Source organism: Anomaloglossus baeobatrachus, chromosome 5, assembly GCF_048569485.1.
Source record: "Anomaloglossus baeobatrachus isolate aAnoBae1 chromosome 5, aAnoBae1.hap1, whole genome shotgun sequence".
NCBI lineage: Eukaryota > Metazoa > Chordata > Amphibia > Anura > Aromobatidae > Anomaloglossus > Anomaloglossus baeobatrachus.
In genome coordinates, this window is record NC_134357.1 from 457430570 (window position 1) to 457447791 (window position 17222).

The window sequence follows — 17222 nt, forward strand, 5'->3', positions numbered from 1 at the left end:
CCTAAGAAAGGCAGGCCGAGGAGAACTTGATGACAATGACACGATATGCAAGATGAACCAGCCCCATCATTCTACTACATGGATTCCTCGCCAGCCCCTGCAAAGTACACCAAACAGGATGCATCCACCAAGCTTGCAGCTTGACCTCCCCCCATAGTATCCCCCCCAACAGTACCCCCCCACATTATCCCATGTATTCCAATGATTCATTTTTAACCCAACTGTCATCTCCCACCCGGCCAGAATATGTCAACCAATATGAAGAGGGCAACTAAATTTTGTTATTGTTGTTGTTTTGTTATTTGAGATTAATTTTAATTGATATATTTTCATTGTAATAATAAATTTATGTTGGTTCAATCTTGCTGCCTGCTTTACTTAATTCAGCATATGGTTGTGATGCCCTGGCAAAACACGGTAGTTACAGAGATTGTACCATACTCCACCCTCATTGGCATACCACCACACAACCCCCACACTCATGTACACCAAACAACCAGTAAAGCCTAGTCACCCCCTCGTGGATAATGGGATTGGTGCATCTATACAGATGCCTACATGTAATATGATGTTTGTGAGTGGTGAGTTTGTGAGTGGTGATAGCTGTTAACTTGCTTTATGCAATGAGACATACCAAACAGCGGATATCAATTTCAAATTTTTTATGACACATGTACATTTTTACAGGCAAAAAAAAAAAACCCCGTTAGTTGCTGCTGCCCTCCCCTTGGCCAGCCACACAACGGGCCAGCAGCGCCGCATGCCGCCCCACTTTGGCCATCAGCCTCCTCTGGGCTGCCATCATTCGTCTTTGGGACGCTACGATGTTGGCTTGGGAGGACAGTAGGTCGGCCAAAGTGGGTATGCCTATGGAGGGAATGGTAAAAGTTATAAATCATAATTTTTATTTCTGCTTATTATTACAAAGTAGGAGATTCATGACTTACGGTTATCCCCCTCGTCCGATATAGACGGACTAATGGACCCTGGACTACCATCTATGAAAACAAAAAACACTTTATAGTACTCAACAGCTTTTTGTTTTGCACTTTATATGGAGTTTATGTTATATGAAAAAATTACCGGGGGCCGATCCGGCCGGTGGCTCCTGTGGGTGCTCCTCCTCCTCCTCTGGTGGCTGTAGCTCCACCGGGGGCTCGGGCTCATCTTGGGGCACATCCTCCTGTGGGGGCTCTCCCTCCTCTGCGGCCCCTTGCTCCTCTGGGGGTTCTTAAGAAAATATAAAGTTTAATGTGGTTGCGTTATGATACATATAGGACTGTGGGGGGTACATTAAAATATATGGGGGACTACGTAGCCTACCTTATACATGGACTATGGGGGTGAATTAGAACACATTGTGGACTATGTGGTGCAGTATAATATATGGAGAACTATGGGGTGAATTAAACTACATGGAGAACTCTAGGAAATTCATTACAGTTCATGGAGGACTATGGGATGCATTATAATATATGAAGGGTTATGTGGAACCCTTTATACTATATGGAAGGCTATGTGGGGGGCCAATATTGTATTTGGAGAACTAGATATGAGGGGGGACAAAAATACAAGTAGGAGATGGAATTTTTTTATGCTGAGGGAAAAAGGCCCACTACCCACAGCACCCAGCTTTCCCATGCTCTCTCTGATATGGGAAAGCTGGGTGCTGAGGGAATGATGTTTTGCCAAGCATTGCGAAGCTGGGTGCCAAGGACAAGAGGTATATCAGAACATATGAAAACTGTGTGCTGATAGAGGGTTGTCAGTTCATGGGAAATCTTGGTGTAGAGAGCCTAGTGTCTGCGTAATTTCCCTGTGTCCCGAGTGTCAGTGTAATTAGCCCGTACCACAAGTGTCGGTGTATCTATCGATCTATGCAATAGATCTCTATATATAGATCTATTACATATTATATATATATAATCTATATATATATTATATATATATATAATCTATCTATCGATCTATTACATAGATTATATATATAATTTTAATTAATCAAAAAAAATAATATATATATATATATATATATATAATAAATATATATACATTTAAATATATATATATTTATTATTTATATATTATATGTATATATTTATTTTTATAATTATATATATATATATAATTAATATATATTATATATATATTTTTATAATTATATATATAGATACATATGTATATATATCTATATATATATAGATATATATATATTATTTATATATATATTATATATATATATTTATTTTTATTATTATATATAACTAAATATATTTTTATAATTTTATATATATATATTTATATATATATATTATATATATTATATATATATATATATATAATCTATCTATCGATCTATTACATAGATTATATATATATAATTTTAATAAAAAAAAAAATATATATATATAATAAATATATACATTTAAATATATATATTTATTATTTATTATTTATTATATGTGTATATTTTTTTATATGTATATATATATATAATTAATATGTATTATATATATATATTTATTTTTAAAATTATATATATAGATATATATATATATATTATTTATATATATATATATATTTATTTTTATAATTATATATATATATATATATATATATATATTTATTTTTAAAATTTTATATATATATATATATATATATATATATATCTATATATATAATTATATATATATATAATTATATATAGATAGATATATATATATTTAAGAACACCATTATAAGTTGCCTAGGCACACTCATCTGCACCTACCTTGGTTCTGCAACTCTGCTTGTATGGCAGAGATCCGGGCACTGGAGCGGTACCGCAGATCCGCCAGTTTTTTGCGGATCTGGGCACAGGTGCGCTCCAAATTAAACCTCCTCCTCAGCCCACGTTGGATCCTGCGCAAGACCGCTTTCTTATGGAGAAGTGGATGCTCTTGCGACCCACGGCAATCGTAGTCGCGAGCATCCACTTCCCTTATTAAAAAACGGACCTCCGCCTCTCCCCAAGCTGTCGCTCTCCTGCGTGCCGCCATTGTTATTATTGGTCGCCGGTGTGTCTGCGTAGCAAACGCAGTTGCGTCACCCGTGGTAACGCCTCTTCAAATCTGATTCGACGGATAGCGTCACATGAACGCTAGCTCCAATCAGATTGGGGTGGGCGTTGTTGATCATGCTCCAGCCAATGGCCGATATTACATCTTCGGCCATGGCTGGATTGTTGGTTTGTGAAATATTACAATTGCTATGATTGAAGGTGAAAGTGCGACGCACTTTTAACAAATCATAATGATCTTTGCTGCAGAAATGAGATCGCGCCATGACGCAAATGATGTGTCAAGGGGTCGTGGTAGCACACACTGCGAGCGCACATACAATTATAAAAAATCGATAAAGAGATGTCGTTTGATGACGGTTTCGGGGACGCACAAACGTCCCTGTTTAAAAACCCCAAATAAAAATATATAAGGCTTCATATTCATAACATTGTGTTTTTTTTTTTTATTGCATTGGCACATGGAAATCATAATTGTACAAGAGCCCTAAATGATGGATTCATCATACAGCTGGATGCCAAATTGAGGAAGTAAATAAACCTTTGCAGGGTTTTACCTAAAGAAAAGCAATGTTGAAGTTAAAAGTGAACATTTTACTTTTTAACCCAAAAATAAAATTTTAGTCATACCATTGAGCATTTATACTAGGGTATCATGAAAAAATTCACCATAACATATATTGTGCAATTTCTTCTTAGTGCACCCATATATAATATGTGGTGGAAATCAACTGGTTTGGCACATATTTTGGCACGCTGTAGTTCGCTACGCTCACTCTCAATGTGCGATCTGGAGCAGGAGGCCCAATGATAGCGGCATACCTCCAAACCGTCCCGGATTCTGCGGGACTTGCACGATTTATCAGGGCTGTCCCGCACTCCCGCGGCTCACAGCTGATGTCCCGGCTCCTCCCCTCAGTGAAGTGAATAAATTAAATTAAATTATCATCGGCTCTGGATTTTCGGGGCGGCCGGGACTCGAACTCGTGGAGCTGTGAGTTCATTGTTTCAAAGGCAGCAGCTCTAACCACTGAGCTACTGCCTCTATTGAAAGCAATAGGAAGATTTTGTTATCTTGACCTATATACTGCAGGGGAGACACCAGAAGCAGGTTATTCAGCTGCAAAGATGGATGGAGGGATGGATGAATGGAGGGATAGAGGGAGGGAGGGATGGATGGATGATAGAGGGATGAATGGAGGGATGAAGGGAGGGATAGAGGGAGGGATGGATGGATGATAGAGGGATGAATGGAGGGATGAATGGAGGGATAGAAGGAGGGATGAATGGAGGGATAGAGGGATGAAAGGAGGGATAGAGGGAGGGATGAATGGAGGGATAGAGGCAGGGATGGATGGATGATAGAGGGATGAATGGAGGGATGAATGGAGGGATAGAGGGAGGGATGGATGGATGATAGAGGGATGAATGGAGGGATGAATGGAGGGATAGAAGGAGGGATGAATGGAGGGATAGAGGGATGAAAGGAGGGATAGAGGGAGGGATGAATGGAGGGATAGAGGCAGGGATGGATGGATGATAGAGGGATGAATGGAGGGATGAATGGAGGGATAGAGGGAGGGAGGGATGGATGATAGAGGGATGAATGGAGGGATGAATGGAGGGATAGAAGGAGGGATGAATGGAGGGATAGAGGGATGAATGGAGGGATAGAGGCAGGGATGGATGGATGATAGAGGGATGAATGGAGGGATAGAGGGAGGGATGGATGGATGATAGAGGGATGAATGGAGGGATAGAAGGAGGGATGAATGGAGGGATAGAGGGATGAAAGGAGGGATAGAGGGAGGGATGGATGGATGATAGAGGGATGAATGGAGGGATAGAGGGAGGGATGGATAGATGATAGAGTGATGAATGGAGGGATAGAGGGAGGGATGAATGGAGGGATAGAGGGAGGGATGGATGGATGATAGAGGGATGAATGGAGGTATGAATGGAGGGATAGAGGGAGGGATGGATGGATGAATGGAGGGATAGAGGGAGGGATAGAGGGATGAATGGAGGGATGAATGGAGGGATGAATGGAGAGATAGAGGGAGGGATAGAGGGAGGGATGGATGATAGTGGGATGGATGGATGGATGATAGAGGGATGGATGATAGAGGGATATATAGATACACGACAGATAATAGATAGATAGAGATAAAATCATAGATAGATAGAATCATAGATAGATAGAGAGATAGAATCATAGATAGATAGATAGATTGAGGGATAGAGATAGATAGATAGATAGATAAATACTGTATCTCAATGTTGGTGAAAGAGTCAGATTCATTTGTTCCCATAAAACTACTATAAAGAAATGAGGAAAAAAATACAAATACAATTTTTTTTTTTTTTTTTATCTTCACCACCTTGGATTCAAACCAGCAACGTTCAAAACTTGTGTCCAGCAACCTCCTGGCTTTCCTAGCTGCTCTAGCTATTGAGCCACTAGGATTGATGATGTCAGAGGGAGGATTTCACATAAATGAACCTACAATGCAGCCTCTTACACAGCAGATTACACAGGACACAGCTCCATTGTACAGAGCAGTGTCTCTATCTCCTGTATTCTAGAGGGAGAGGAAAAGAGGATTTTTTTTTCTTCTAATAAAGTTACTAAAAATAATAAAAAAAATAGAATAATGTAATTTTATTGCACTTTTTTATAAAATAATAAACATCACAAATCAGCAAATAACATGGACATATTTGGTGTCCCTGTATCGTAATGACCTGAACAACACAGCGATCAGATTATTTATGGGGATCGGTAAATGGCGGGAAAAAAAAGGCGCAATTTATTATTTTTCTTTATTAAAACCCATAAAAAAATGTAATAAAAATGGATCACTGAGGCCGTGTTCACACATAGCGTAAATGCGGCATTTTTTCTGCAGGTGTCCGCGCCACGAGTGCAATAACAATGTTCTCTGATTATTGCGTGTTTGCGGTATTTTTTATGCATTGTCCCCCTTATTTGATACATGTTTGTTGCTGATGTGAATCCTGAAGCTTATAAAGAAAGAAACACCAAATGCGCACAGTTCAGCGACGTCTTTCCACACACCAGGAGCGGAGATTTCAGGACGTCTCATCCACTTTGCTTGGACAATTAGTCCATATTCACATGTAGTGTAAATGCTGCATTTTTTTCTGCTGTTTCTTTGCACATTTATTCTGCTGTGTTTAATTGTCCAAGTAAAGTGGATGTGATTCCACGAAAAGACGCTCCTGAATTCTGCGGTTTTCGGGGGGTGTTTCTCTGGAGGTTTCTATGTGGAGCTTAAAAAAATGCAGGAAAAAGCTTCTCTGTACATAAAAACACTTAAAAACGCAGATTCACATCTGCACCAAAAATGCATTAAGTAATGGAGAAAAGGCAGAAAAAATGCAGCAAAAATGGAAAAAACAGAGAAGATTGTTATTGTGTAGTTTGGTGCAGACAGAAACAAAAAGAAACAGAATTTATGCAACGTGTGAACACGGATTGATAGGCACAAATAAGCAGCATGTCATATAGTGACACGGAAATATAAAAAAATTCTGACTGCTATAAATATGAATGAACAGTCCACGGCATCTGCTGAATGACCCTTACTGCTAAATGGGTGTGGCTAGGGGTGTGGCTAGGGGCGTGGTCAAAATTTGCATACTTTGTCCCTCTTTCCTTTCTTGAAAAGTTGGGAGGTATGTAGCGGTGATGACACCCTGTGCCGGGCCGGACTAGTCTGGGGGTCGTAAGTGGTGGCGGGAGTCACCTGATATGGCTTCAGTGGGGGTGATTGTAGTTTATATTCGTGACGCCACCTTAATCCGCCGCTGCTGTATGGGGCCTCCGGGGGTGATGGAACGGCAGCAATGGTGGTACTGCTCCCCACAGTAGCCCTTAATAGTGAATGAATGACAAACAAATCTTGTGGAAAGTAAAAACAACTGTTTATTAAAGTAATCATTTTTCAAAAATGACATCTTAGTATAAATGCGATGAACATAACAATGCAAGTAACCATATATTTTAAAATTAAGAAGGGAAGTTTCTTAAACAAATCAATACAAGAAAATAAAACTCAGCATAAATGTGCTCAATACAAGTTTATCTAATGCTGCCACGTAATTGCACCAGGACCATTAAAATATTGGCAGTACTTTTCTCGACAGGCCTTCGCATCATCGGTATTTCTGCCGGGCGCCAATAGTTGAAGTCCTGCGATTGCAGGATCTTCAGAATGCCATTCGCCAAGCACCACTTCACCATTTAAGTCAACAGAGTCTACAAAGCCTGTTGGGCAGTACGTAATAGCATCTCGCCGTCGAAGAAAGTTGTGAAGGGCGCAACAGGCCAAAACAACTGCGTCTATTGATGGTAGACTCAGGTTAATTGGTGTGTGGAAAACTCGGAAGCGATTTGCCATTATCCCAAAGGCATTTTCCACAACCCTGCGTGCCCTTGATAATCTGTAATTGAACCTTTGTCTTTCCGCCGTTAGACTTTTCTGGGGGAATGGTTTCATGAGATTGGGATGAAGTGGGAAGGCTTCATCGCCCACAAATACAAAGTTAAGGTTTGCGGTAGTGTCAGAGTTGGGGGGCAAGTGCAGTTCACCATTTTGCAAACGTTCACCAAAGCCTGTGTGCTCTAAAACCCCACCGTCAGAAACCCTGCCATTCATGCCAACATCAACAGCAATAAATTCGTAATTGGCATTCACAAGGGCCATTAGGATGATGCTGAAATAGCCCTTATAGTTATAAAAATAGGAGCCGCTGTTCAGTGGTTGAGTGATCCGCACATGTTTCCCGTCCAAAGCACCACCACAGTTTGGGAACTGCCAAAGGTGCTCAAAATCGGAGGCAATCTTCTGCCATTCCTCCACAGTTTTGGGGAACTCAATGTAGTTACACAGACTGTGGAAAATTGCTCTACATGTCTCCGGAATAAGAACGCTGAGCAGGGACCTTGAAATTGCAGAAGAAAAATGTAAGTCTTGCAGGGAGCGTCCGGTGGCCAGGAAACGCAGCGTGACTGCCAATCTTTCATCTGCCGGGATGGCAGCACGCATCGCTGTATTCTTGCGCTGAATAATTGGCGTAACTCTTTCGAGTAAAAGGCTGAATGATTCTTCTGACATCCGCAGAAAATTGTGGAAATCCTGAGGATTATTTTCTTGCAGCTCTCTTAGCAGTTGCATGTGGGAGTATTTGTACCTCTTCTGCAGCCACTCTCTGGTCCACATGCAGCGCTTTCGTTTGGAACGCCTCTGTTCCCCTTCACGTAGCCGACCGGCCTCAAACATCAATGCAGCACCCAGCACAACACGCTGCATGTCGTTCATGTTGTCCACACTGCAAAAAAACATGTAAAGATGAGAAAAGTTGCTATAAACCAATCACATTTTTTTGGGGGGGTGTAGAAGAGACACTAAAATGGCCGCCCCCATATGGCGGCTGTAACTGTGTCAGAGAAACAAAATGGCGGCTGTAACTGTGTCAGAGAAACAAAATGGCGGCTGTAACTGTGTCAGAGAAACAAAATGGCGGCTGTAACTGTGTCAGAGAAACAAAATGGCGGCTGTAACTGTGTCAGAGAAACAAAATGGCGGCTGTAACTGTGTCAGAGAAGCAAAATGGCGGCTGTAACTGTGTCAGAGAAACAAAAAGGCGGCTGTAGCAGAGAGACAAAATAGCCAGCAATACTAGATAAGGACACATAAAAGGACGATGGACGCACAAAAGGCAATATGTATACAGATAACAACCAACCACTTTCATTATTCGCAAAAATAATTACTATCTATAAACAAAAATACTTTCAATACTATAACAAAAACATGGAACAAGTAACAAAGACTTTTCGAAAATGACTTACCGCGTCCAGAAAATGCAGCCTTCTATGCTATCTATTAATAATCGCAGTTTCGATCCTCACAGCGACACGCTCGGGAACGAATGAGGGATATCCAAGTGCAGATGCGGCTTTGATCCGAAAACCAAGCAAGCGGGAACAAAGCACGAATGAATCTGGAATACAGCGACACGCTCGGGAACGAATGAGGGAAGATGCGGCTTTGATCCGAAAACCAAGCAAGCGGGAACAAAGCACGAATGAATCTGGAATACAGCGACACGCTCGGGAACGAATGAGGGAAGATGCGGCTTTGATCCGAAAACCAAGCAAGCGGGAACAAAGCACGAATGAATCTGGGTGTAGTCACAGGTTTGCTCCTAGAAGACTCAAAAGGGAACAAAGCATGAAGCGATACCCAATCAGAACGCAATAGTGTTCTCATTGCTAACCAATCGGTGCAGAGAGGGGCGCGGAAATGGTGACGTAACTACACACTATTGTTCTCTGCGCCAACCAATGGGTGCAGAAGGGGCGTGGAAACGGGGACGCAACAACACGCCTTCGTGCATCTCATCTAGGTCGTCAACTAAATCGTTAATAGGGTGTCAAACATACAGATTCATGCAGCCCAGCAGGACTCCAACGAGCCAAAAATGGCCCAAGCTGTTCGGCATCGATCAGCGATTTCGCAGCAGGGGGTGAATCGTTGGTACGTGTCAAACGTGACGAGATCGCAATTGAAGTCGTTCTTGCGTCACAGAAACTGTGACGTAGTAACGATCTCGTTTACGATCTCGTTATGTGTGAAGTGGCCTTAAGTTTCACTTTGTGCCAGTTTTTACAAAGGAAGTAAAATAAAATGTCCTCATCCAAGTCTTTTATTCCCTTTTAAAAGTGATGCAAAACGGAATAAAGACAGATCCCATGGCATATAATGAGCCACCACTGATGTGGTTTGCACCATTAATGAATGGATCTTTTCTGCACATGGATTTCATTTGTTCCTCTAAATAGAATACACAAGTGGAATGACCGGAAATGTGAACTTAGTCTTATGACGACAGCTCCCTTACCTCCTACATGCTACTCCACTGTCAATACAGTTGTAAAGAAGTGCGTGAAAGCAGCAGCACAGAGAACGCAGACTCAGTGGTATAGAAAAATAAGTTATTTATTAACAATATTCAACCTAGGAAGACAATGTACAATATGAATAAGATAGCAACTCGCAAATTAATGATAATGAAATACAACACAGTTCTTGTAGTGTTCCTTTATCCTAGCGTTTACCGTCTCTCTCTAACGCCTTAAGGTGGTGTCACACATAGCGATGCAGCAGCGATCACGACCAGCGATCTGACCTTATCAGGATCGCTGCTGCATCGTTACATGGTCGCTGGTGAGCTGTCAAATAGGCAGATCTCACCAGCGACCAGTGACCAGCCCCCAGCCAGCAGCGACACGTGGAAGTGTAACTAAGGTAAATATCGGTTAACCAAGGAAAGCACTTCTCTTGGTTACCCGATATTTACCTTAGCTACTAGCGTCCGCCGCTCTCACGCTGCCAGTGCCAGCTCCCTGTTCCCTGCACTTCTAGCCAGAGTACACATCAGGTTAATTACCCGATGTGTACTCCAGCCACGTGTGCAGGGAGCAGGGAGACAACACTGGCAGCGTGAGAGCACACCGCTTAGCGCTGGCTCCCTGCACTCCTAGCCAGAGTAAACATCGGGTTAATTACCCGATGTGTACTCCAGCTACGTATGCAGGGAGCCGGCACTGGCAGCGTGAGAGTGGTGGACGCTGTAACTAAGGTAAATATTGGGTAACCAAGGAAAGGGCTTCCATTGGTTACCCGATGTTTACCGTGGTTACAGCTTACCGCAGGCTGCCAGACGCCGGCTCCCTGCTCGCTTCAGTTCATCGCTCTCTCGCTGTCAAACACAGTGATGTGTGCTTCACAGCGGGAGGGCAACGTCCAAAAAATGAAGCAGGACATTCAGCAACAACCGGCGATTTCACAGCAGGGGCCAGGTCGTTGCTGGATGTTACACACAGCGACAGTGACGGGACGTCGCTGCTACGTCACAGAAAATGGTGACTTAGCAATGACGTCGTTGTCGTCGTCGCTATGTGTGACACCACCTTTAGACACTGCCCTATAAAATAATAAACCTGCTGCTACTGTCGCGGGTGGAGGAGGGGACGCTGCGCTCTCCCACTGCTCGGGTCCGGCTGCCGCTGCTGCTGCGGCCGCTGCTGCTCGGTGGCTCGAGCGATGGGCCGGATCCCGGGGACTCGAGCGCGCTCCTCGCCCGTGAGTGAAAAGGGGTTTGGTTTTGGGGATTTATGGATATTGTCCGTGACGCCACCCATGGTTGTGATGATTTTTGGTAACACCACCGCTGCTCTGTGTGGGGATCCCGGGAGCGGTGACAGGGAGCAGCAAAGTTGTTAGTTCTCCCCTCCGTGGGTAGGGGGTGGTTGTCCCGGGGCCCAGTGATAGGGTGGAGGATGAGGGATGGCAGGCCCGGTGCAGGGCTTGGTGAGGTGCAGGGTCGCGGGGGCAACGCTGTGCCTCACGGCACGGTGGTACTCACTCAGCCTGAGACGATGACACTGTTCTCGGTAAAACACACGGCTGGAAAGACTGTTCCCATGGACGGCTGCTGTTGCTTTTCCCCAGTAGGTAACGGTGACTGTCTTTTTCCCTGCACCTATCTTCAATGTTGGTAGCGATGGATTCCCACCGGTAACCCGCTCCCCGACTTGGATATGGGCCGGAGGAGCCCCTCTTTGCCCGCAGGCGCTGGCCCTGAGAAACTGGTGCCTTGGCGGTGGCGGTGTCTCTCTCATACGGTTGGACGGTTGCCTTCAATCGGGACTTAGTTGTTTGGAAACCCGGAGGTCCCCTTCACTGACGGATTTGGCAAATTTACGGCGACTCCTAGCCTTGCCGAGATCCGAAAGGCCCCTGCCAATGGTGCTGGCTTCTCCTTGTGTACCGGTCCGGTACCGCCGGGTCACCACACGTCCACGGTCCTCACGGCACCTCCGATAGGCCACTCCTGCAGACGGTCACTGCCGTCTGCTAACCTTGCTGTCTCGGTCCGGGGCACACACCCGGACCAACTTCAGGCTTTCAAACTGTCACTTTTTCTCTTTCACTACTTTCCCTCCTTCTACTTCAGACTCCAAACCTAATCTGCCTGGTTTTCCCGCCTCCAGGACTGTGAACTCCTTGGTGGGCGGAGACCAACCGCCTGGCTCTACCCCCTGGTGTGGACATCAGCCCCTGGAGGAAGGCAACAAGGATTTCAGGTCTAGCTTAGGTGTGCCTAACTGGGGTGTAGGGTGTGGTGATGTCATTACCTGTGACCCCTGGCTTGTCCAGGGCGTCACACTACCACACTTAGAAGTGTGACACTGATAGGCTAGATATTCCTAATATACAGCAAACCACTGTCTGTCAGAATTCACAATCTGGCATATGAGACATAAATTGATTTACAAATGTCCATAGTATTAGACACTGAGCAATATTATAAAGGTTATACCAGCCCGTGAACCATCAGGGTCCGATCTGAAGTAGTAAAGGCCTTCTCCTGGCCTCTCTGCCTTCTGATAATGACTACCGCTCTAGGTGCTAACAGGCCACAAGTCTTGTACTGTAGGTGGCTGACTGTTCCTTCTATCACAGACTCATTCTTGTTGTCCTCGATTCAGTGGGAGACAGCTCCCATCCCTTTCTGCTTAATCAAGCGAGGTTCTGTCCCTTTAACCAGACCTCCGCGCCTGCTGCTCACATGATAGAGATTCTGTTCCTTTAACTAGGGAAATTAGAACTCCTCATTCTCCACCAGAAAGGCTCTGCACCACTTAGAGCATCCACTACTGATGATGGTTATGCATTTCCAACCACACTCTGCTAGGAATTAAATGTAAACCAGTGCAGCAAGTGGCATAACTAGAGATTTATGGGCCCCGGTGCAAAGTTAAAGTTTGTACCTGGGCCCCCACGTACACCGACACTTGGGGTACAGGATAATGACGCTGACACCCGGGGTACAGGATAATGACACTGACACTTGGCTCTTTCCCTTACCACCCAGGTTTCCAATTATCTGAAATCCCTCTTTCTATAAGCACCCAGCTTTCCTATGTTCTGATATTCAGCTTGTCCTCAGCACCCAGCTTCCCCATGCTCTACTATACATCTTTCCATCCCCACGCAGCTTTACTATGCTCTAATATACATCTTTCCCTCAGTACCCAGCTTTACCATATCAGAGCATGGGAAAGCTGGGTACTGCGGGAAGATGTACAGCAGAGCATAGGAAAGCTGGGTGCTGAGGGAAAGAGCCTCTTTCCTTCAGTACAATACTTTCCCATCCTTGTATCTTTGTGCCCTCTCGTATAAAGCTCTCCAAATACTAAAATGGCCCCCACGCAGCCTTACAAATAGTATAATGGGTCCTACATAACCCTTCATATATTAGAATGCACCACCATAGCCCTCCATGTATTATAATGCATTTCCCATAGTCATCCATGTATAAGGTAGCCCTCATAGCACTCCAATTACTATAATACACCTCCCATAGTCCTCCATGTATTATAATTCACCCCATAGTTCTCAATATATTGTACTGCACTCCACAGTCCTCCACATCCTATACTACACCCTATAGTCCTCCATATATTATAATGCACACCCATAGTCCATGTATAAGGTAACCCCATTAGCCCTCCATATAATATAGTGCAGCCCCATAGTTCATACTGTATTATGTAGCCCCATAGTCTATATTGCATTATGCAGCCCCATAGTCCATATTGTATTATGCAGCCCCATAGTCCATACTGTATTATGCAGCCCCATAGTCCATACTGTATTATGCAGCCCCATAGTCCATATTGTATAACACAGCCCCGTAGTCCATATTGTATTATGCAGTCCCATAGTCCATACTGTATTATGAAGCCACATAGTCCATACTGTATTATGCAGCCCCCATACAGTTTAATGCAGTAATGGTAGTTCCCCCCCCTGAGTGCAGCTCTTATTCCACATCAGACTTGTTACAAGTCAGGGTTATGACTCACATCCTGGCCTGGTCCTTGTGACTTTTGCATGTTCTTGCTGCATCACAGCAGATCACATGCCCCTCCTCTGTCCCCTCTAGTAATGTAACATACGTGACACCCGTGCACCCGTGCAGGAGGCACCATTAGGCCCAGACGTAGGTGCCGGGTGGTGGTGTGGCTTTTCTACGGTGTTGTATAGTTTGAAGTGTCTTGGTGCTCCTACCTGGATATTAGTGCTCCAAACCTGTTCCAGATTACATCTAGATGAGGTAGGTAGGAATAAGGCAGAGACCGCACCTTGGTATGAATTGTTCAAATGGTTTACTGGATCATACAATGATGGTTTACTTCTTAAGCATTTAGCTGTGACACTGGATTTCCGACGGGGTTTTGGTTGGATGGCAACTGGACTGGTGCTCTGATATGTTACTGCGATGGGCTTTGTGTCTGGCAGGTACAGGACATTAGCCTCCCTTTTAACCTGCTCATCACCTGAAGCTCAACTTCCAACTGTCAACTCTCCCTGGTTACCATAGTGACCAGGCTATAGAGGATATTGATCAGACATCCTCCAATACAGTCCATTACCAATACATACCCCCACCTGCTGGTCTCCAGTGGTATTACAGAGCAACAACTTGCAGTAAATTTGACAGAATGACACCAGGCAATACATGAAACCATACATTATTCTACAGACTCCTATGAATGGAAAAAAAAACTTTTGTAATGGCCTCTTCTGGCTCATTATAGTAAGATATCAGGATATAATCTTGTTTCATGATTGATGCACACATAATAATTTTGTAAGGGGCTACAGCCGCTGCTCTACTTGCTGCTTTCCTTCACCCTGAATAAATACAATGCTCCGTAAACCCATACAAAGCCGTTTGTGGGTGTGGGGGTGTGGAAAAAACCAAAGCCCCACTTGTAGCACAAACTCATCAACATAATAATGCAAGGAAAAAAAGAGTTTTTCTAGTGCAAAAAAAGACATATTTTATTCAGGACATGAAGTGGACATCTTTATAGAAGCACTTAAAAACATATCCGGACTGGATATAGACAATGTTACATACACATTCCCAGGATCAATAGACTGGTGCCCATCATAGTGAATGTACCATATATGCACAAAATCACAGGTGGCCCATGATACCTGATTGCTGGTCAGTATACATACATAGTAAAGTTAAGGGCGCAATGCCCACATGATAGAAGAAACAGAATCCATAGCCAGCCACGGGGGGGAAAGCCTCAGGAAAAACGCCCTACGTACGTTTCGATATTTGAGGTATTAATCTTCGTCAGGGGAGGGATTCCTAGTTGCGTCCCCAGTGTGCCGGGTTTAAATATGAGTATTGCGTCCTCCAGGCGAATCGGGAGTCCCGGAAGTGGCTCTCGCGCTGACGCGCCGGTCACATCCCGCGAGAAATCGGCCGTCAAGTCATTATCGCGCATGCGAGGGAGCACGGACGCGTTACCATGGCTCCCGCTCAGGTGCGAGACGTGTAGACAGCGGCAATCAAGCAGGGAAGCTCCAGAGTCAGCGCGCTCGCACTGGGACCGCCGAGTAGCACTGGAGAGTACATAATAAGTATATAATGTTACATTGTGACGCACATATCGTGTTATATTAGTTATGACATTCCATGCATATGGTAGGAGTAATTCCATTCTTTCTTATGTTATACGGTTTTTCCTCATATCTTTTTTTCTCCTCCTTATGTCATCCATGATAAAGGTGTGCATCACTCTATTAACCTGTAAATATAAAGCCCAGCATTATTCTAAGGATACGCAGATATTCTAAAATGAATAAAAGCATAAAAGATGTAGGTGAAAGGAGTAAATTGGCACCACAAAAACCCAATAGGGACCAAAAGATATCTATTATTGTTGATATGTATACTATGTACACAATATAGCGTGCACACCTGTGACAAATCCTCACAGCCATGCACACTAACTATTCAAAAAAGGTATCACAAATATGGGGAATAGCTGACAGATTCGTTGAGACCTCGAGGAAACAAAGTGTCTAGGGTTACAATCCATTTTGTCTCACACTGCGCCAGGCGCTTTTTGAGGTCACCACCCCTGATCCCACCCTCTATGGTGTCAATGCCCCTGATTTTTAATTTCGAGGGGTCACAGGAGAGTGCCTGGGCAGTGTTTTAAGCAAGGTAGGATCCGTCTCTGTCCTGGCAGCAGCAATGTCCCTCACGTGCTCCCTGACCCTCACGCGGAGCTCACGCGAGGTGAGGCCCACGTAGGTCAGGGGGCACGTGCATGTAGCAAAATACACCACGTGTGTTGTACTACACGTGATGTATCGTCTGATTTGGAAGTCCAGTCTTCCATCAGATGAGTAACTCCGAAGGACATTACTGCATGCCAGGCAGTGGCCACAGGGATAACAACCCAATGGATTGATCCTTGGAGGTATGTAATGACTTTGGACCAGAATGTCTTTAAGACTTCTGGCCCTCCTCGAGGTCATCAACGGGTTTGGGGTTAGTACTTCTGCCAGCACTGGGTCTGTCAATAGTACTGGCCAATGTTTCGTCATGATCTGCCGCATTGTCTCCCACTCCTGATTGTAAGTTCCAATGAACCTCACCGCACATTCTTGTTTCTCCTGTTTCTTAGGGGCATTATTTAGCAGTTGCATCCGTGAAGTTTTTTTAAGCCCGGTTATAACCAGCCTTGATGCTCCTGCCACTATACCCTCTATCACGGAAACGGTCCCTGAGATCTGCTGATTGTGTCTCAAAGGCTGTGCTGGATGAGCATATCCGCCTCCTCCTTAAGTATTGTCCGGTCGGGATGGTGCGATTTGTCGAGGGATTATGGGCGGATGAGGCGTGCAGTAGTGCATTCACGGACGTCTCCTTGCGGAAAACGTCCGTTTGGATCAATCCCCTGTCATTCACAGTAATCTATATATCCAGGAAATCGATCCTGTACCTACTGCTCTTATAGCAAAGTTTGATGTTGAGATTATTGATGCTTAAATGCCTCATAAACTGGTCGAGTTGCTCAGAAGGACCCTGCCACACAAAGAACACGTCATCTATATAGCGCAGCCAGCACTGTACATGGGCGCAAAGCTCAGAGCTCCCATCACTGAAAACTAGCCTCTCCTAATAGCCCAGGAAGAAGCCGGCGTACGAGGGCGCACAAGCCGCGCCCATGGTAGTGCCGCGCTGCTGCAGG

The 17222-nt window shown here is 44.3% G+C and overlaps 1 long non-coding RNA gene across 1 annotated transcript; it reads right to left on the reverse strand.

The window, feature by feature from the left end:
- Positions 1-819: 819 nt before the first annotated feature.
- On the reverse strand, positions 820-14465 carry LOC142310322 (uncharacterized). Its single transcript, XR_012754129.1, has 4 exons — positions 14227-14465; positions 1084-1230; positions 948-998; positions 820-867 (listed from the first exon to the last, which is right to left on the reverse strand). It is a non-coding gene; the product is annotated as an uncharacterized LOC142310322 (long non-coding RNA).
- Positions 14466-17222: the final 2757 nt, after the last annotated feature.